A 16,648-nucleotide genomic window follows, 5' to 3' on the forward strand; every position below is an offset into this window, starting at 1 on the left:
GTCCTAGAAACGGTCCCGGCCTTGCAGAAGCATCCTGGCCCTGTGTCCAAGGAAGGGTCCCGGCCCTGCGAAAGCATCCTGGCCCTGTGTCCCAGAAACGGTCCCGGCCCTGTAAAAGGTTCCTGGCCCTGTGTCCAAGGAGGGGACCGTGCCCTGCCGAAGCATCCAGGCCCTGTGTCCAAGGAAAGCTCCCGGCCCTGCGGAAGCATCCTGGCCATGTGTCACAGAAAAGGTCGCGGCCCTGTAAAAGCATCCTGGCCCTGTGTCCTAGAAAGGGTCATGGCCCACCGAAAGCTTCCTGGCCCTGGATCCTACAAAGGGTCCCGGCCCTGCGAAAGCATCCTGGCCCTTTGTCCAAGAAAGGGTCCCCGTCCTGCGAAAGCATCCGGGCCCTGTGTCCTAGAATGGGTCCCGGCCCTGCGAAAGCATCCTGGCCAAGTGTCCTAGAAAGGGACACGGCCCTCTGAAAGCATCCTGGTCCTGTGTCCAAGGAAGGGTCCCTGCCCTGTGAAAGCATCCTGGCCAAGTGTCCTAGAAAGCGACACGGCCCTCTGAAAGCATCCTGGTCCTGTGTCCAAGGAAGGGTCCCGGCAGTGTGAAAGCATCCTGGCCCTGTGTCCAAGGAAGGGTCCCCGTCCTGCGAAAGCATCCGGGCCCTGTCCTAGAAAGGGGCCCGGCCCTGCGAAAGCATCCTGGTCCTGGCCTAAAAAGGGACACGGCCCTCTGAAAGCATCCTGGCCCTGTGTCCAAGGAAGGGTCCTGGCCCTGCGAAAGCATCCTGGCCTTGTCTCCTAGAAAGTCTCACGGCCCTGCGAAAGCATCTGGGCCCTGTTCTAGAAAGTGTCATGGCCCTGCAAAAGCATCCTATCCCTGTGTCCTTGAAAGGGTCCGGCCCTGTGAAAGCATCCTGGCCCTGTGTCCTAGAAACGGTCCCGGCCCTGCAGAAGCATCCTGGCCCTGTGTCCAAGGAAGGGTCCCGGCCCTGCGAAAGCATCCTGGCCCTGTGTCCCAGAAACGTACCTGGCCCTGTGTCCAAGGAGGGGACCCGGCCCTGCGGAAGCATCCAGGCCCTGTGTCCAAGGAAATCTCCCGGCCCTGCGGAAGCATCCTGGCCATGTGTCCCAGAAAAGGTCGCGGCCCTGTAAAAGCATCCTGGCCCTGTGTCCTAGAAAGGGTCATGGCCCACCGAAAGCTTCCTGGCCCTGGGTCCTAGAAAGGCTCCCGTCCCTGTGAAAACCTCCTGGCCCTGTGTCCTAGAAAAGGTCCCGGCCCTGCAAAAGCATCCTGGCCCTGTGATCAAGAAAGTGTCCCAGCCCTGTGAAAGCATCCTGGCCCTGTGTCCTAGAAAGAGTCCCAGCCCTGCGAAAGCATGCTGGTCCTGTGTCCTACAAAGGGTCATGGCCCACCGAAAGCTTCCTGGCCCTGGATCCTACAAAGGGTCCCGGCCCTGCGAAAGCATCCTGGCCCTTTGTCCAAGAAAGGGTCCCCGTCCTGCGAAAGCATCCGGGCCCTGTGTCCTAGAATGGGTCCCGGCCCTGCGAAAGCATCCTGGCCAAGTGTCCTAGAAAGGGACACGGCCCTCTGAAAGCATCCTGGTCCTGTGTCCAAGGAAGGGTCCCTGCCCTGTGAAAGCATCCTGGCCAAGTGTCCTAGAAAGCGACACGGCCCTCTGAAAGCATCCTGGTCCTGTGTCCAAGGAAGGGTCCCGGCAGTGTGAAAGCATCCTGGCCCTGTGTCCAAGGAAGGGTCCCCGTCCTGCGAAAGCATCCGGGCCCTGTCCTAGAAAGGGGCCCGGCCCTGCGAAAGCATCCTGGTCCTGGCCTAAAAAGGGACACGGCCCTCTGAAAGCATCCTGGCCCTGTGTCCCAGAAACGTAACTGGCCCTGTGTCCAAGGAGGGGACCCGGCCCTACGGAAGCATCCAGGCCCTGTGTCCAAGGAAATCTCCCGGCCCTGCGGAAGCATCCTGGCCATGTGTCCCAGAAAAGGTTGCGGCCCTGTAAAAGCATCCTGGCCCTGTGTCCTAGAAAGGGTCATGGCCCACCGAAAGCTTCCTGGCCCTGGGTCCTAGAAAGGCTCCCGTCCCTGTGAAAACCTCCTGGCCCAGTGTCCTAGAAAGGGTCCCGGCCCTGCGAAAGCATCCTGGCCCTGTGTCCTAGAAAGGGTCGCGGCCCTGCGAAAGCATCCTGGCCCTGTGTCCTAGAAAGGGTCCCGGCCCTGCGAAAGCATCCTGGCCCTGTGTCCTAGAAAGGGTCCTGGCCCTGCGAAAGCATCCTGCCCTGTGTCCTAGAAAGGGTCATGGCCCTGCGAAAGCCTCCTGGACCTGTGTCCTCGAAAGGCTCCGTGCCCTCTGAAAGCATCCTGGTCCTGTGTCCAAGGAAGTGTCCCCGTACTGCGAAAGCATCCGGGCCCTGTGTCCAAGGAAGGGTCCAGGCCTTGCGAAAGCATCCTGGCCCTGTGTCCTAGAAACGGTCCCGGCCCTGCGATAGCATCCTGGCCCTGTGTCCTAGAAACGGTCCCGGCCTTGAAGAAGCATCCGGGCCCTGTGTCCAAGGAAGGGTCCCGGCCCTGCGAAAGCATCCTGGCCCTGTGTCCCAGCAACGGTCCCGGCTCTGTAAAAGCTTCCTGGCCCAGTGTCCAAGGAGGGGACCGTGCCCTGCGGAAGCATTCCAGGCCCTGTGTCCAAGCAAAGCTCCCGGCCCTGCAGAAGCATCCTGGCCATGTGACCCAGAAAAGGTCGCGGCCCTGCGAAATCCTCCTGGACCTGTGTCCCAGAAACGGTCCCGGCCCTGTAAATGGTTCCTGTCCTTGTGTCCAAGGATGGGACCGGGCCCTACGGAAGCATCCAGGCCCTGTGTCCAAGGAAAGCTCCCGGCCCTGCAGAAGCATCCTGGCCTTGTGTCCCAGAAAAGGTCGCGGCCCTGTAAAAGCAAGCTGGCACTGTGTCCTAAGGGTCATGGCCCTGCGAAAGCCTCCTGGCCCTGTGTCCTCGAAAGGCTCCGTGCCCTCTGAAAGCATCCTGGTCCTGTGTCCAAGGAAGTGTCCCCGTACTGCGAAAGCATCCGGGCCCTGTGTCCAAGGAAGGGTCCAGGCCTTGCGAAAGCATCCTGGCCCTGTGTCCTAGAAACGGTCCCGGCCCTGCGATAGCATCCTGGCCCTGTGTCCTAGAAACGGTCCCGGCCTTGCAGAAGCATCCGGGCCCTGTGTCCAAGGAAGGGTCCCGGCCCTGCGAAAGCATCCTGGCCCTGTGTCCCAGCAACGGTCCCGGCTCTGTAAAAGCTTCCTGGCCCAGTGTCCAAGGAGGGGACCGTGCCCTGTGGAAGCATTCCAGGCCCTGTGTCCAAGCAAAGCTCCCGGCCCTGCAGAAGCATCCTGGCCATGTGACCCAGAAAAGGTCGCGGCCCTGCGAAATCCTCCTGGCCCTGTGTCCTAGAAAGGGGCCCAGCACTGTGAAGGCATCCTGGTCCTGTGTCCTACAAAGGGTCCCAGCCTTGTGAAAGCAGCCTGGCCCTGTGTCCTAGAAAGGGTCCCGGCCCTGCGAAAGCATCCTGGCCCTGTGTCCTAGAAAGGGTCGCGGCCCTGCGAAAGCATCCTGGCCCTGTGTCCAAGGAAGGGTCCCGGCACTGCGAAAGCATCCTGGCCCTGTGTCCCAGAAACGTACCTGGCCCTGTGTCCAAGGAGGGGACCCGGCCCTGCGGAAGCATCCAGGCCCTGTGTCCAAGGAAATCTCCCGGCCCTGCGAAAGCATCCTGGCCATGTGTCCCAGAAAAGGTCGCGGCCCTGTAAAAGCATCCTGGCCCTGTGTCCTAGAAAGGGTCATGGCCCACCGAAAGCTTCCTTGCCCTGGGTCCTAGAAAGGCTCCCGTCCCTGTGAAAACCTCCTGGCCCTGTGTCCTAGAAAAGGTCCCGGCCCTGCAAAAGCATCCTGGCCCTGTGATCAAGAAAGTGTCCCAGCCCTGTGAAAGCATCCTGGCCCTGTGTCCTAGAAAGAGTCCCAGCCCTGCGAAAGCATGCTGGTCCTGTGTCCTACAAAGGGTCCCAGCCCTGTGAAAGCATCCTCGCCCTGTGTCCTAGAAATGGTCCCGGCCCTGCGAAAGCATCCTGGCACTGTCCTAGAAAGGGTTCCTGCCCTGCGAAAGCATCCTGTCCCTGTGTCCTAGAAAGGGTCCCAGCCCTGCGAAAGCATCCTGGCCTTGTGTCCTAGACATACTCACGGCCCTGCGAAAGCATCTGGGCCCTGTTCTAGAAAGGATCATGGCCCTGCGAAAGCATCCTGTCCCTGTGTCCAAGTAAGGGGCCCGGCACTGTGAAAGCATCCTGTCCCTATGTCCTAGAAATGGTCCCGGCCCTGCGAAAGCATCCTGGCACTGTCCTAGAAAGGGTCTCTGCCCTACGGATGCATCCTGGACATGTGTCCTGGAAAGGGTCCCAGCCCTGTGAAAGCATCCTGGCCCTGTGTCCCAGAAACGGTCCCGGCCCTGTAAGAGGGTCCTGGCCCTGTGTCCAAGGAGGGGACTGGGCCCTGCAGAAGCACCCAGGCCCTGTGTCCTAGAAACAGTCCCGCCCCGCGATAGCATCCTGGCCCTGTGTCCTAGAAACGGTCCCGGCCCTGCAGAAGCATCCTGGCCCTGTATCCAAGGAAGGGTCCCGGCCCTGCAAAAGCATCCTGGCCCTGTGTCCCAGAAACGTTCCTGGCCCTGTGTCCAAGGAGGGGACCCGGCCCTGCGCAAGCATCCAGGCCCTGTGTCCAAGGAAATCTCCCGGCCCTGCGGAAGCATCCTGGCCATGTGTCCCAGTAAAGGTCGCGGCCCTGTAAAAGCATCCTGGCCCTGTGTCCTAGAAAGGGTCATGGCCCACCGAAAGCTTCCTGGCCCTGGGTCCTAGAAAGGCTCCCGTCCCTGTGAAAACCTCCTGGCCCTGTGTCCTAGAAAAGTTCCCGGCCCTGCAAAAGCATCCTGGCCCTGTGACCCAGAAAGTGTCCCACCCCTGTGAAAGCATCCTGGCCCTGTGTCCTAGAAAGGGTCATGGCCCACCGAAAGCTTCCTGGCCCTGGGTCCTAGAAAGGCTCCCGTCCCTGTGAAAACCTCCTGGCCCTGTGTCCTAGAGAAGGTCCCGGCCATGCGAATGCATCCTGGCCAAGTGTCCTACAAAGGGTCCTGGCGCTGCGAAAGCATCCTGGTCCTGCGAAAGCATCCTGGCCCTTTGTCCAAGAAAGGGTCCCCGTCCTGCGAAAGCATCCGGGCCCTGTGTCCTAGAATGGGTCCCGGCCCTGCGAAAGCATCCTGGCCAAGTGTCCTAGAAAGGGACACGGCCCTCTGAAAGCATCCTGGTCCTGTGTCCAAGGAAGGGTCCCTGCCCTGCGAAAGCATCCTGGCCAAGTGTCCTAGAAACGGACACGGCCCTCTGAAAGCATCCTGGTCCTGTGTCCAAGGAAGGGTCCCGGCAGTGTGAAAGCATCCTGGCCCTGTGTCCAAGGAAGGGTCCCCGTCCTGCGAAAGCATCCGGGCCCTGTCCTAGAAAGGGGCCCGGCCCTGCGAAAGCATCCTGGCCAAGTGTCCTAGAAAGGGACACGGCCCTGCGAAGCCATCCTGGCCCTGTGTCCTACAAAGGGTCACGGCCCTGCGAAAGCATCCTGGCCCTGTCCTAGAAAGGGGCCCGGCCCTGCGAAAGCATCCTGGTCCTGGCCGAAAAAGGGTCCCAGCCCTGTGAAAGCATCCTGGCCCTTTACTAGAAAGGGTCCCAGCCCTGCGAAAGCATCCTGGCCCTGTGTCCAAGGAAGGGGCCCCGTCCTGCGAAAGCATCCGGGCCCTGTCCTAGAAAGGGGCCCGGCCCTGCGAAAGCATCCTGGCCAAGTGTCCTAGAAAGGGTCACGGCCCTGCGAAGCCATCCTGGCCCTGTGTCCTACAAAGGGTCACGGCCCTGCGAAAGCATCCTGGCCCTGTCCTAGAAAGGGGCCCGGCCCTGCGAAAGCATCCTGGTCCTGGCCTAAAAAGGGACACGGCCATCTGAAAGCATCCTGGCCCTGTGTCCAAGGAAGGGTCCTGGCCCTGCAAAAGCATCCTGGCCTTGTCTCCTAGAAAGTCTCACGGCCCTGCGAAAGCATCTGGGCCCTGTTCTAGAAAGTGTCATGGCCCTGCGAAAGCATCCTATCCCTGTGTCCAAGAAAGGGTCCCCGTCCTGCGAAAGCATCCTGGCCCTGTGCACTAGAAAGGGTCCCGGCTCTGTGAAAGCATCCTGGCCTTGTGTCCAAGGAAGGGTCCCGGACCTGCGATCGCATCCTGGCCCTGTGTCCTTGAAAGGGTCCGGCCCTGTGAAAGCATCCTGGCCCTGTGTCCTAGAAACGGTCCCGGCCCTGCAGAAGCATCCTGGCCCTGTGTCCAAGGAAGGGTCCCGGCCCTGCGAAAGCATCCTGGCCCTGTCCCAGAAACGTACCTGGCCCTGTGTCCAAGGAGGGGACCCGGCCCTGCGGAAGCATCCAGGCCCTGTGTCCAAGGAAATCTCCCAGCCCTGCGGAAGCATCCTGGCCATTTGTCCCAGAAAAGGTCACGGCCCTGTAAAAGCATCCTGGCCCTGTGTCCTAGAAAGGGTCATGGCCCACCGAAAGCTTCCTGGCCCTGGGTCCTAGAAAGGCTCCCGTCCCTGTGAAAACCTCCTGGCCCTGTGTCCTAGAAAAGGTCCCGGCCCTGCAAAAGCATCCTGGCCCTGTGACCAAGAAAGTGTCCCAGCCCTGTGAAAGCATCCTGGCCCTGTGTCCTAGAAAGAGTCCCAGCCCTGCGAAAGCATCCTGGTCCTGTGTCCTACAAAGGGTCCTAGCCCTGTGAAAGCATCCTCGCCCTGTGTCCTAGAAATGGTCCCGGCCCTGCGAAAGCATCCTGGCACTGTCCTAGAAAGGGTTCCTGCCCTGCGAAAGCATCCTGTCCCTGTGTCCTTGAACGGGTCCCGGCCCTGCGAAAGCATCCTGGCCTTGTGTCGTAGAAAGTCTCACGGCCCTGCGAAAGCATCCGTGCCCTGTTCTAGAAAGGATCATGGCCCTGCGAAAGCATCCTGTCCCTGTGTCCAAGTAAGGGGCCCGGCACTGTGAAAGCATCCTGGCCCTATGTCCTAGAAATGGTCCCGGCCCTGCGAAAGCATCCTGGCACTGTCCTAGAAAGGGTCCCTGCCCTGCAGAAGCACCCAGGCCCTGTGTCCTAGAAATGGTCCCGGCCCTGCGAAAGCATCCTGGCACTGTCCTAGAAAGGGTTCCTGCCCTGCGAAAGCATCCTGTCCCTGTGTCCTTGAACGGGTCCCGGCCCTGCGAAAGCATCCTGGCCTTGTGTCGTAGAAAGTCTCACGGCCCTGCGAAAGCATCCGTGCCCTGTTCTAGAAAGGATCATGGCCCTGCGAAAGCATCCTGGCCCTATGTCCTAGAAATGGTCCCGGCCCTGCGAAAGCATCCTGGCCCTGTCCTAGAAATGGTCCCGGCCTTGCAGAAGCGTCCTGGCCCTGTGTCCAAGGAAGCTTCCCGGCCCTGTGAAAGTATCCTGGCCCTGTGTCCTAGAAAGGGTCCGGCCCTGTGAAAGCATCCTGGCCCTGTGTCCTAGAAACGGTCCCGGCCCTGCAGAAGCATCCTGGCCCTGTATCCAAGGAAGGGTCCCGGCCCTGCGAAAGCATCCTGGCCCTGTGTCCCAGAAACGTTCCTGGCCCTGTGTCCAAGGAGGGGACCCGGCCCTGCGCAAGCATCCAGGCCCTGTGTCCAAGGAAATCTCCCGGCCCTGCGGAAGCATCCTGGCCATGTGTCCCAGAAAAGGTCGCGGCCCTGTAAAAGCATCCTGGCCCTGTGTCCTAGAAAGGGTCATGGCCCACCGAAAGCTTCCTGGCCCTGGGTCCTAGAAAGGCTCCCGTCCCTGTGAAAACCTCCTGGCCCAGTGTCCTAGAAAAGGTCCCGGCCCTGCAAAAGCATCCTGGCCCTGTGACCCAGAAAGTGTCCCACCCCTGTGAAAGCATCCTGGCCCTGTGTCCTAGAAAGGGTCATGGCCCACCGAAAGCTTCCTGGCCCTGGGTCCTAGAAAGGCTCCCGTCCCTGTGAAAACCTCCTGGCCCTGTGTCCAAGAAAGGGTCCCCGTCCTGCGAAAGCATCCGGGCCCTGTGTCCTAGAATGGGTCCCGGCCCTGCGAGAGCATCCTGGCCAAGTGTCCTAGAAAGGGACACGGCCCTCTGAAAGCATCCTGGTCCTGTGTCCAAGGAAGGGTCCCTGCCCTGCGAAAGCATCCTGGCCAAGTGTCCTAGAAAGGGACACGGCCCTCTGAAAGCATCCTGGTCCTGTGTCCAAGGAAGGGTCCCGGCAGTGTGAAAGCATCCTGGCCCTGTGTCCAAGGAAGGGTCCCCGTCCTGCGAAAGCATCTCGGCCCTGTCCTAGAAAGGGGCCCGGCCCTGCGAAAGCATCCTGGCCAAGTGTCCTAGAAAGGGTCACGGCCCTGTGAAGCCATCCTGGCCCTGTGTCCTACAAAGGGTCACGGCCCTGCGAAAGCATCCTGGCCCTGTCCTAGAAAGGGGCCCGGCCCTGCGAAAGCATCCTGGTCCTGGCCGAAAAAGGGTCCCAGCCCTCTGAAAGCATCCTGGCCCTGTACTAGAAAGGGTCCCAGCCCTGCGAAAGCATCCTGGCCCTGTGTCCAAGGAAGGGGCCCCGTCCTGCGAAAGCAACCGGGCCGTCCTAGAAAGGGGCCCGGCCCTGCGAAAGCATCCTGGCCAAGTGTCCTAGAAAGGGTCACGGACCTGCGAAGCCATCCTGGCCCTGTGTCCTACAAAGGGTCACGGCCCTGCGAAAGCATCCTGGCCCTGTCCTAGAAAGGGGCCCGGCCCTGCGAAAGCATCCTGGTCCTGGCCTAAAAAGGGACACGGCCCTCTGAAAGCATCCTGGCCCTGTGTCCAAGGAAGGGACCTGGCCCTGCAAAAGCATCCTGGCCTTGTCTCCTAGAAAGTCTCACGGCCCTGCGAAAGCATCTGGGCCCTGTTCTAGAAAGTGTCATGGCCCTGCGAAAGCATCCTATCCCTGTGTCCAAGAAAGGGTCCCCGTCCTGCGAAAGCATCCTGGCCCTGTGCACTAGAAAGGGTCCCGGCTCTGTGAAAGCATCCTGGCCTTGTGTCCAAGGAAGGGTCCCGGACCTGCGATCGCATCCTGGCCCTGTGTCCTTGAAAGGGTCCGGCCCTGTGAAAGCATCCTGGCCCTGTGTCCTAGAAACGGTCATGGCCCTGCAGAAGCATCCTGGCCCTGTGTCCAAGGAAGGGTCCCGGCCCTGCGAAAGCATCCTGGCCCTGAGTCCCAGAAACGTACCTGGCCCTGTGTCCAAGGAGGGGACCCGGCCCTGCGGAAGCATCCAGGCCCTGTGTCCAAGGAAATCTCCCAGCCCTGCGGAAGCATCCTGGCCATGTGTCCCAGAAAAGGTCGCGGCCCTGTAAAAGCATCCTGGCCCTGTGTCCTAGAAAGGGTCATGGCCCACCGAAAGCTTCCTGGCCCTGGGTCCTAGAAAGGCTCCCGTCCCTGTGAAAACCTCCTGGCCCTGTGTCCTAGAAAAGGTCCCGGCCCAGCAAAAGCATCCTGGCCCTGTGACCAAGAAAGAGTCCCAGCCCTGCGAAAGCATCCTGGTCCTGTGTCCTACAAAGGGTCCCAGCCCTGTGAAAGCATCCTCGCCCTGTGTCCTAGAAATGGTCCCGGCCCTGCGAAAGCATCCTGGCACTGTCCTAGAAAGGGTTCCTGCCCTGCGAAAGCATCCTGTCCCTGTGTCCTAGAAAGGGTCCCGGCCCTGCGAAAGCATCCTGGCCTTGCGTCCTAGAAAGTCTCACGGCCCTGCGAAAGCATCCGGGCCCTGTTCTAGAAAGGATCATGGCCCTGCGAAAGCATCCTGTCCCTGTGTCCAAGTAAGGGGCCCGGCACTGTGAAAGCATCCTGGCCCTATGTCCTAGAAATGGTCCCGGCCCTGCGAAAGCATCCTGGCACTGTCCTAGAAAGGGTCCCTGCCCTACGGATGCATCCTGGCCATGTGTCCTGGAAAGGGTCCCAGCCCTGTGAAAGCATCCTGGCCCTGTGTCCCAGAAACGGTCCGGGCCCTGTAAGAGGTTCCTGGCCCTGTGTCCAAGGAGGGGACCGGGCCCTGCAGAAGCACCCAGGCCCTGTGTCCTAGAATGGGTCCCGGCCCTGCGAAAGCATCCTGGCCAAGTGTCCTAGAAAGGGACACGGCCCTCTGAAAGCATCCTGGTCCTGTGTCCAAGGAAGGGTCCCTGCCCTGCGAAAGCATCCTGGCCAAGTGTCCTAGAAAGGGACACGGCCCTCTGAAAGCATCCTGGTCCTGTGTCCAAGGAAGGGTCCCGGCAGTGTGAAAGCATCCTGGCCCTGTGTCCAAGGAAGGGTCCCCGTCCTGCGAAAGCATCCGGGCCCTGTCCTAGAAAGGGGCCCGGCCCTGCGAAAGCATCCTGGCCAAGTGTCCTAGAAAGGGTCACGGCCCTGTGAAGCCATCCTGGCCCTGTGTCCTACAAAGGGTCACGGCCCTGCGAAAGCATCCTGGCCCTGTCCTAGAAAGGGGCCCGGCCCTGCGAAAGCATCCTGGTCCTGGCCGAAAAAGGGTCCCAGCCCTGTGAAAGCATCCTGGCCCTGTACTAGAAAGGGTCCCAGCCCTGCGAAAGCATCCTGGCCCTGTGTCCAAGGAAGGGGCCCCGTCCTGCGAAAGCATCCGGGCCCTGTCCTAGAAAGGGGCCCGGCCCTGCGAAAGCATCCTGGCCAAGTGTCCTAGAAAGGGTCACGGCCCTGCGAAGCCATCCTGGCCCTGTGTCCTACAAAGGGTCACGGCCCTGCGAAAGCATCCTGGCCCTGTCCTAGAAAGGGGCCCGGCCCTGCGAAAGCATCCTGGTCCTGGCCTAAAAAGGGACACGGCCCTCTGAAAGCATCCTGGCCCTGTGTCCAAGGAAGGGTCCTGGCCCTGCAAAAGCATCCTGGCCTTGTCTCCTAGAAAGTCTCACGGCCCTGCGAAAGCATCTGGGCCCTGTTCTAGAAAGTGTCATGGCCCTGCGAAAGCATCCTATCCCTGTGTCCAAGAAAGGGTCCCCGTCCTGCGAAAGCATCCTGGCCTTGTGTCCAAGGAAGGGTCCCGGACCTGCGATCGCATCCTGGCCCTGTGTCCTTGAAAGGGTCCGGCTCTGTGAAAGCATCCTGGCCCTGTGTCCTAGAAACGGTCCCGGCCCTGCAGAAGCATCCTGGCCCTGTGTCCAAGGAAGGGTCCCGGCCCTGCGAAAGCATCCTGGCCCTGTGTCCCAGAAGCATCCAGGCCCTGTGTCCAAGGAAATCTCCCGGCCCTGCGGAAGCATCCTGGCCATGTGTCCCAGAAAAGGTCGCGGCCCTGTAAAAGCATCCTGGCCCTGTGTCCTAGAAAGGGTCATGGCCCACCGAAAGCTTCCTGGCCCTGGGTCCTAGAAAGGCTCCCGTCCCTGTGAAAACCTCCTGGCCCTGTGTCCTAGAAAAGGTCCCGGCCCTGCAAAAGCATCCTGGCCCTGTGACCAAGAAAGTGTCCCAGCCCGGTGAAAGCATCCTGGCCCTGTGTCCTAGAAAGAGTCCCAGCCATGCGAAAGCATCCTGGTCCTGTGTCCTACAAAGGTTCCCAGCCCTGTGAAAGCATCCTCGCCCTGTGTCCTAGAAATGGTGCCGGCCCTGCGAAAGTATCCTGGCACTGTCCTAGAAAGGGTTCCTGCCCTGCGAAAGCATCCGGGCCCTGTTCTAGAAAGGATCATGGCCCTGCGAAAGCATCCTGTCCCTGTGTCCAAGTAAGGGGCCCGGAACTGTGAAAGCATCCTGGCCCTATGTCCTAGAAATGGTCCCGGCCCTGCGAAAGCACCCTGGCACTGTCCTAGAAAGGGTCCCTGCCCTACCGATGCATCCTGGCCATGTGTCCTGGAAAGGGTCCCAGCCCTGCAGAAGCATCCTGGCCCTGTATCCAAGGAAGGGTCCCGGCCCTGCGAAAGCATCCTGGCCCTGTGTCCCAGAAACGTTCCTGGCCCTGTGTCCAAGGAGGGGACCCGGCCCTGCGCAAGCATCCAGGCCCTGTGTCCAAGGAAATCTCCCGGCCCTGCGGAAGCATCCTGGCCATGTGTCCCAGAAAAGGTCGCGGCCCTGTAAAAGCATCCTGGCCCTGTGTCCTAGAAAGGGTCATGGCCCACCGAAAGCTTCCTGGCCCTGGGTCCTAGAAAGGCTCCCGTCCCTGTGAAAACCTCCTGGCCCAGTGTCCTAGAAAAGGTCCCGGCCCTGCAAAAGCATCCTGGCCCTGTGACCCAGAAAGTGTCCCACCCCTGTGAAAGCATCCTGGCCCTGTGTCCTAGAAAGGGTCATGGCCCACCGAAAGCTTCCTGGCCCTGGGTCCTAGAAAGGCTCCCGTCCCTGTGAAAACCTCCTGGCCCTGTGTCCTAGAGAAGGTCCCGGCCATGCGAATGCATCCTGGCCAAGTGTCCTACAAAGGGTCCTGGCCCTGCGAAAGCATCCTGGCCCTGTCCTAGAAAGGGGCCCGGCCCTGCGAAAGCATCCTGCCCCTTTGTCCAAGAAAGGGTCCCCGTCCTGCGAAAGCATCCGGGCCCTGTGTCCTAGAATGGGTCCCGGCCCTGCGAGAGCATCCTGGCCAAGTGTCCTAGAAAGGGACACGGCCCTCTGAAAGCATCCTGGTCCTGTGTCCAAGGAAGGGTCCCTGCCCTGCGAAAGCATCCTGGCCAAGTGTCCTAGAAAGGGACACGGCCCTCTGAAAGCATCCTGGTCCTGTGTCCAAGGAAGGGTCCCGGCAGTGTGAAAGCATCCTGGCCCTGTGTCCAAGGAAGGGTCCCCGTCCTGCGAAAGCATCTCGGCCCTGTCCTAGAAAGGGTCATTGCCCAGCGAAAGCTTCCTGGCCCTGGGTCCTAGAAAGGCTCCCGTCCCTGTGAAAACCTCCTGGCCCTGTGTCCTAGAAAAGGTCCCGGCCCTGCAAAAGCATCCTGGCACTGTGACCCAGAAAGTGTCCCAGCCCTGTGAAAGCATCCTGGCCCTGTGTCCTAGAAAGAGTCCCAGCCCTGCGAAAGCATCCGGGTCCTGTGTCCTACAAAGGGTCCGAGCCCTGTGAAAGCATCCTGGCCCTGTGTCCTAGAAATGGTCCCGGCCCTGCGAAAGCATCCTGGCACTGTCCTAGAAAGGGTCCCTGCCCTGCGAAAGCATCCTGGACCTGTGTCCTAGAAAGGGTCATTGCCCAGCGAAAGCTTCCTGGCCCTGGGTCCTAGAAAGGCTCCCGTCCCTGTGAAAACCTCCTGGCCCTGTGTCCTAGAAAAGGTCCCGGCCCTGCAAAAGCATCCTGGCACTGTGACCCAGAAAGTGTCCCAGCCCTGTGAAAGCATCCTGGCCCTGTGTCCTAGAAAGAGTCCCAGCCCTGCGAAAGCATCCGGGTCCTGTGTCCTACAAAGGGTCCGAGCCCTGTGAAAGCATCCTGGCCCTGTGTCCTAGAAATGGTCCCGGCCCTGCGAAAGCATCCTGGCACTGTCCTAGAAAGGGTCCCTGCCCTGCGAAAGCATCCTGGACCTGTGTCCTAGAAAGGGTCCCGGCCCTGCGAAAGCAACCTGGCCTTGTGTCCTAGAAAGACTCACGGCCCTGCGAAAGCATCCGGCCCCTGTTCTAGAAAGGATCATGGCCCTGTGAAAGCATCCTGTCCCTGTGTCCAAGTAAGGGGCCCGGCCCAGCGAAAGCATCCTTGCCCTGTTTCCTAGAAATGGTCCCGGCCCTGCGAAAGCATCTTGGCACTGTCCTAGAAAGGGTCCCAGCCCTGTGAAAGCATCCTGGCCCTGTGTCCCAGAAACGGTCCCGGCCCTGTAAAAGGTTCCAGGCCCTGTGTCCAAGGAGGGGACCGGGCCCTGCGGAAGCATCCAGGCCCTGTGTCCTAGAAACGGTCCCGCCCCGCGATAGCATCCTGGCCCTGTGTCATTGAAACGGTCCCGGCCTTGCAGAAGCATCCTGGCCCTCTGTCCAAGGAGGGGTCCCGGCCCTGCGGAAGCATCCTGGCCCTGTGTCCAAGGAAGCTTCCCGGCCCTGTGAAAGTATCCTGGCCCTGTGTCCTAGAAAGGGTCCCTGCCCTGCAAAAGCATCCTGGCCCTGTGTCCAAGGGTCCCGGACCTGCGATAGCATCCTGGCCCTGTGTCCTAGAAAGGGTCCGGCCCTGTGAAAGCATCCTGGCCCTGTCTCCAAGGAAGTGTCCCGGCCCTGCAGAAGCATCCTGGCTCTGTGTCCAAGTAAGGTTCCCGGCCCTGCGAAAGCATCCTGTCCCTGTGTCCTAGAAACGGTCCCGGCCCTGTGAAAGGTTCCTGGCCCTGTGTCCAAGGAGGGGACCACGCCCTGCGGAAGCATCCATGCCCTGTGTCGAAGGAAAGCTCCCGGCCCTGCGGAAGCATCCTGGCCATGTGTCCCAGAAAAGGTCCCGGCCCTGCAAAAGCATCATGGATCTGTGTCGTAGAAAGGGTCACAGCCCTGCGAAAGCATCCTGGCCCTGTGTCCTAGAAACTGTCCCGGCCCTGCAGAAGCATCCTGGACCTGTGTCCAAGGAAGGGTCCCGGCCCTGCGAAAGCATCCTGGCCCTGTGTCCCAGAAAAGTACCTGGCCCTGTGTCCAAGGAGGGGACACGGCCCTGCGGAAGCATCCAGGCCCTGTGTACAAGGAAATCTCCCGACCCTGCGGAAGCATCCTGGCCATTTGTCCCAGAAAAGGTCGCGGCCCTGTAAAAGCATCCTGGCCCTGTGTCCTAGAAAGGGTCATGGCCCACCTAAAGCTTCCTGGCCCTGGGTCCTAGAAAGGTTTCCGTCCCTGTGAAAACCTCCTGGCCCTGTGTCCTAGAAAAGGTCCCGGCCCTGCAAAAGCATCCTGGCCCTGTGACCCAGAAAGTGTCCCAGCCCTGTGAAAGCATCCTGGCCCTGTGTCCTAGAAAGAGTCCCAGCCCTGCGAAAGCATCCTGATCCTGTGTCCTACAAAGGGTCCCAGCCCTGTGAAAGCATCCTGGCCCTGTGTCCTAAAAATGGTCCCGGCCCTGCGAACGCATCCTGGCACTGTCCTAGAAAGGGTCCCTGCCCTGCGAAAGCATCCTGTCCCTGTGTCCTAGAAAGGGTCCCGGCCCTGCGAAAGCATCCTTGCCTTGTGTCCTAGAAAGACTCACGGCCCTGCGAAAGCATCCGGGCCCTGTTCTAGAAAGGATCATGGCCCTGCGAAAGCATCCTGTCCCTGTGTCCAAGTAAGGGGCCCGGCCCTGTTAAAGCATCCTGGCCCTATGTCCTAGAAATGGTCCCGGCCCTGCGAAAGCATCCTGGCACTGTCCTAGAAAGGGTCCCTGCCCTACTGATGCATCCTGGCCATGTGTCCTAGAAAGGGTCCCAGCCCTGTGAAAGCATCCTGGCCCTGTCCCAGAAACGGTCCCGGCCCTGTAAAAGATTCCTGGCCCTGTGTCCAAGGAGGGGACCGGGCCCTGCGGAAGCATCCAGGCCCTGTGTCCTAGAAACGGTCCCGCCCCGCGATAGCATCCTGGCCCTGTGTCCTAGAAACGGTCCCGGACTTGCAGAAGCATCCTGGCCCTGTGTCCAAGGAGGGGTCCCGGCCCTGCGGAAGCATCCTGGCCCTGTGTCCAAGGAAGCTTCCCGGCCCTGTGAAAGTATCCTGGCCCTGTGTCCTAGAAAGGGTCCGGCCCTGTGAAAGCATCCTGGCCCTGAGTCCCAGAAAAGGTCCCGGCCCTGTAAATGGTTCCTGGCCCTGTGTCCAAGGAGGGGACCGGGCCCTGCGAAAGCATCCTGGCACTGTCCTAGAAAGGGTCCCTGCCCTACGGATGCATCCTGGCCCTGTGTCCAAGGAGGGGTCCCGGCCCTGCGGAAGCATCCTGGCCCTGTTTCCAAGGAAGCTTCCCGGCCCTGTGAAAGTATCCTGGCCCTGTGTCCTAGAAAGGGTCCGGCCCTGTGAAAGCATCCTGGCCCTGAGTCCCAGAAAAGGTCCCGGCCCTGTAAATGGTTCCTGGCCCTGTGTCCAAGGAGGGGACCGGGCCCTGCGCAAGCATCCAGGCCCTGTCTCCTAGAAACGGTCCCGCCCCGCGATAGCATCCTGGCCCTGTGTCCTAGAAACGGTCCCGGCCTTGCAGAAGCATCCTGGCCCTGTGTCCAAGGAGGGGTCCCGGCCCTGCGGAAGCATCCTGGCCCTGTTTCCAAGGAAGCTTCCCGGCCCTGTGAAAGTATCCTGGCCCTGTGTCCTAGAAAGGGTCCGGCCCTGCGAAAGCATCCTGGCACTGTCCTAGAAAGGGTCCCTGCCCTACGGATGCATCCTGGCCATGTGTCCTAGAAAGGGTCCCAGCCCTGTGAAAGCATCCTGGCCCTGTGTCCAAGGAAGGGTCCCGGACCTGCGATAGCATCATGGCCCTGTGTCCTAGAAAGGGTCCGGCCCTGTGAAAGCATCCTGGCCCTGTGTCCAAGGAAATCTCCCGACCCTGTGAAAGCATCCTGGCCCTGTGTCCTAGAAACTGTCCCGGCCCTGCAGAAGCATCCTGAACCTGTGTCCAAGGAAGGGTCCCGGCCCTGCGAAAGCATCCTGGCCCTGTATCCCAGAAAAGTACCTGGCCCTGTGTCCAAGGAGGGGACCCGGCCTTGCAGAAGCATCC

Source organism: Hypanus sabinus, chromosome 13 (genome assembly GCF_030144855.1).
Source record: "Hypanus sabinus isolate sHypSab1 chromosome 13, sHypSab1.hap1, whole genome shotgun sequence".
Lineage (NCBI taxonomy): Eukaryota > Metazoa > Chordata > Chondrichthyes > Myliobatiformes > Dasyatidae > Hypanus > Hypanus sabinus.